We start from the raw sequence: 5,000 nt of genomic DNA, 5'->3' as shown, positions 1-5,000 counted from the left end.
CAAACACAGAGACAAAAACACGCACAGAGACACACACACACACACACACACACACACACACACATACACACGCACACACACACACACAGCCTGTTTCTCTCTTCAAATGTTTCCAGAAACAGGATTTTTCGGTGAACTATTTTAGTCCGATATGAGATATCGTATTCTGAACGAGTCGCCATGACAGTCTGGCTTTGAATTTCCGGAGAAAACAAACCCCATGTGACGCGTTCGTCCAATCAGCTGCCGGTTTATCATTTCCTGGTCGACAGCACAGAGTAGCGCCACCTGCTGCTATGGAGACGTATTACAGCTCGTCTCTTCGGTGAGTTCTGATATTTGAGAGAAATAAGCCTTTTGTGTACACAGAAAAAATCTCAGATCCACTGAATCTTGTTTCAGCTCATGAAAAATGGGGGCAAACACAAAAATGTTGCATTTATCAGACACACCTTCTCATTCTCATGTGTTTCTTTATTTTCATGACTATTTACATTGTAGATTCTCACTGAAGGCATCAAAACTATGAATGAACACATATGGAATTATGTACTTAACAAAAAAGTGTGAAATAACTGAAAACATGTCTTATATTTTAGATTCTTCAAAGTAGCCACCCTTTGCTTTTTTTGATAACTCTGCAAACCCTTGGTGTTCTCTCAATGAGCTTCATGAGGTAGTCACCTGAAATGGTTTTACCTTCACAGGTGTGCTTTGTCAGGGTTCATTAGTGGAATTATTTCCCTTATTAATAAAAAAGCAAAGGGTGGCTACTTTGAAGAATCTAAAATATAAGACATGTTTTCAGTTATTTCACACTTTTTTGTTAAGTACATAATTCCATATGTGTTCATTCATAGTTTTGATGCCTTCAGTGAGAATCTACAATGTAAATAGTCATGAAAATAAAAAGGAAACGCATTGAATGAGAAGGTGTGTCCAAACTTTTGGTCTGTACTGTATATGGGCCAGAATCTGCCTTTGGGGGAGGGGGCCATATCATAGTGGGGGGGGGGGTCCTGGGTGTCCTCCCCCAGGGAAGTTTTGAGCATCAAAGACTTCATTTCCTGTATTCTGATACACTTTTATGCACCAATTTACAATGGAAATCCCTTTTTTTAGCCTATGTGAAGGAGAAAAACATAGTGACAGTTCAAAATATATCAAAAATATAATGGGAAGTGTGTTGTTGTGAGTCACTGGGAATTTGTAAGTGGGTTTATGGAAATCCTGGAGCTTTCTCAGTGGCTATACTGGGTCAGTGCTTCTCAAACTTGTCTCAATAATGTTCCCCTTTTGAATGGTTTCTTTAAACCAGGGGTCCCAAGCCTTTTTGAAACTGAGAGCTACTTCATGGCTACTGAGTCATACGGAGGGCTACCAGTTTGATACACTCTTCTGAAATAACAAATGTGCTCAGTTTGCCTTTAGTTATATATGATTATTAAAAGTTATATATGATTATTAATGATTAATGATACTCCTCTATGTGAAGACACTCATCATGTTAATGATTTCTCACAATAGTTATCAACAGTGACTTAACAAGGTGGGAAACAGATAATATCAATATTCAATTTTAATTTTTAGACCAGGCCTGAGGGCTACTCATGTGGTTCTTGGGGGGGCTACCTGGTGCCCCATGGGCACCGTGTTGGTGACCCCTGCTTTAAGCCAAGTACCCCCCTGACCAGTGCTAATCATTTTCGGTAGAAAATAAAGGTGTATAGACACAGGAAGAGTACAGCGCTGTCGGCGATAGATTTACTGAACAACAGCCTTGGAACTGGAAAAAACATTTAGATGCTGATGAGAAAAAGAGACAAAAACTTGGAAAAAGATGGTAGAAAGAAGGAAGGAAGGAAGGAAGGAAGGCAAGAATAGGTCAAAAATAGTATCAAAAACTTAAAAAACAGTGACATGAGAAGAAAAAAAGCGAGAAACTTGTAAAAAGTAGAAGGACAGTAGAAGGAAGGATAGATCAGGTCCAAAGAAGGAGACACAAAGGTCACATTTTTGGTAGGAAAAAAAAACTATTTCTACATAAAGAGGAACAATGTTCTGGACAACAGCCTCGTTACTATTAAACATTTAGTTCAATATCTCAGGTACAAATGTTTATGTCCTCTGGATTTACAGTGTAACTAACCAACCAATCCATTTTTTTAATTTAATTTTTTTTTTATTTTTTTTTTTTTTAAAAGAAAAAAATGTGAGCACTGTTGCATATTTATAAGTACTGTTTCACATTGTGTACGCTTTTTATGTTTGGTGCTCAATAAACATATTTGGAAAAAAATATATATATATATATATCTCAGGTATCACCTGCAGTCCTCCATTTGAGAAACACTGTACTGGGTATTACTGGGTATTACTGCGTATTACTGGGTATATCACGTAGACTGCAGCACTGGTACTGTGTGTGTAGTTTGGATGTGTACTTGTTGTATACAGGTGAAAGTTGATGTTTTCCTACGTGACGGCAGAACGGGGTCACTGCACGCGCTCTGATGTCACCAGGCTGTCCTCTTGGAGAGGGGGGGGGGGGTACTCTCTACAAGCTACCCTGCAAAAGGAAAGGATGGAAGGAAACAAGGCGAGGAAAGAAAGGTAAAGAAAAAGGAGGAGAGGAAACTATAGGACATTTTCTTGCATTGTCTGCTCCGACACTCAACAGATAACATTAAAATACACACACACACACACACACATATATACATACACACATATATATATATATATATATATATATATATATATATATATATATATATATATATATATATATATATATATATATATAATATAACAGATCACATGTTCGTGTGTGTGTGGGTGTATATGTGTATGTTTGTGTGTGTGTGTATGTGTTTGTGTATATGTGTATGTGTGTGGGTGTGTGTGTATGTGTGTATGTGTATATGTGTATGTGTGTGTTTGTGTATACGTGTATGTGTGTGTATATGTATATGTGTGTATGTATGTGTATATGTGTACGTATATGTGTATGAGTGTGTGTATATGTGTATATGTATATGTGTGTGTATATGTATATGTGTGTATGTAGAAAGAAAAGAAAGGGAGGAGAGGAGAGGAAACTATTAAAGGGTCAGAGGGGGTGAGGGAGTGAGGGAGGGAGAGGGGGGTCTGAGCTGTATACAAGTCGCCCCCGCGCACCGCAGCCGGACTACCGCGGACTCCTGAACGGCCATGTCCCGCGCACCTCTGCAGCTCCACGCGCCGCAGCGTGCCGGGCTGGCAGCGGAGAACGGCCTGGAGGAGAGAGAGGGGAGAGAGGGGGAGGAAGAAGAAGAAGAAGAAGAGAGAGAGGGGGAGGAAGAAGAAGAAGATCTGGACGACGAGCTGGACGCTTCCCAGCTGGAGAGGTTTATGAAAGACAGGTACTGCTTTGGGTTTCTGCTCCATGGAAGGGTCCTGATAGGCGCCCATAGATACAACCTATTATCATTATTATTATTATTATTATTATTATTATTATTATTATTATTATTAGTAGTAGTAGTAGTAGTAGTAGTTTCAACTTTGGCAGCTAAGAGTACAGCTTTATCTGGCGTTAACATGCGGCTACTTGTAGTTATTAGTGGATGGAAATGGAATAAAGCAGCACTTTATTGTATGTTGAATGTATTCTTATGTGTTATTTTAGGAGGAGAGCGAAGTCTCTGCCCGCGTGCCCGGCCGCGCTGCTGCTCGGAGTGTCCGCGTGTCCCCACGAGAGGAAGCGCGTGAAGTTCGCCGACTCCATGGGGCTGAACCTGGCCAGCGTCAAGCACTTCAGCTCGCTGGAGGAGCCGCGGATCCCGAGTAAAGTCCTGTCCCGTCACAACAGCTTCCCGCAGCGGGACTTCCTGTCCGACCTGTGCCACAGCTTCAGGTCCAGCAGCCTGCTGGACGCGGACCGGCTGGTCGCGTGCTTTCCGGAGCCCCGGGACGCGGAGCTCCGAGTGCAGCTGCTCCGCGTGTGTCTGGAGAAATTCGCCATCACGCGGTTCGACGTGCGCGGAGAGATCCGGGTCTTATCCGGCGGCGGCTGCGCTGGCACAGAAGTCGGCGTGAGGTACACCTTCAACGACTGGCTCTCCCACGTGGACGCGCAGGCTCTGCCCGTGGCCGCGGAGCCGACCCCCGGCTTGGTGGGAAAGCGCTTCAGCTTCACCGTGTACACGCCGCCCTTCATGGGGCCCAGCACGGCCGTGCACCTGGCCGTGTACCTGCGGAGCGACGAGGGGGAGTTCTGGGACAACAACGAGGGGCAGAACTACAGCTTCCAGTACCGCTGCATGCCCGGCACCACAACGTTTGGCAGCGCCACTTTCTCCACCTGAATCTGTGCGTAAAAGCTTTACATGTGTGCGTAAAAGCTTGAAATCCGTGCGTAAAAACTTAAAGTCTGTGCGTTAAAAATGTAAATTATATAGACCTTAGTGGTCCCCTAATACTGTATCTGAAGTCTCTTTTATATAGACCCTAGTGGTCCCCTAATACTGTATCTGAAGTCTCTTTTATATAGACTTTAGTGGTCCCCTAATACTGTATCTGAAGTCTCTTTTATATAGACCTTAGTGGTCCCCTAATACTGTATCTGAAGTCTCTTTTATATAGACCTTAGTGGTCCCCTAATACTGTATCTGAAGTCTCTTTTATATAGACCTTAGTGGTCCCCTAATACTGTATCTGAAGTCTCTTTTATATAGACCTTAGTGGTCCCCTAATACTGTATCTGAAGTCTCTTTTATATAGACCTTAGTGGTCCCCTAATACTGTATCTGAAGTCTCTTTTATATAGACCTTAGTGGTCCCCTAATACTGTATCTGAAGTCTCTTTTATATAGGCCTTAGTGGTCCCCATAGTACTGTATCTGAAGTCTCTTTTATATAGACCTTAGTGAAAGTTGAAAAAAGCAAAATAAAAGTCCATAAAAACGTTGGAAAAGACTTTTAAAAAACGGTTCTAAATTCTGGCGCCAAATCGGTTT

Source organism: Perca flavescens, chromosome 22, assembly GCF_004354835.1.
Source record: "Perca flavescens isolate YP-PL-M2 chromosome 22, PFLA_1.0, whole genome shotgun sequence".
Lineage (NCBI taxonomy): Eukaryota > Metazoa > Chordata > Actinopteri > Perciformes > Percidae > Perca > Perca flavescens.
The sequence above is the reverse complement of the archived record's forward strand: the minus strand, read 5'-3'. Positions refer to the sequence as shown.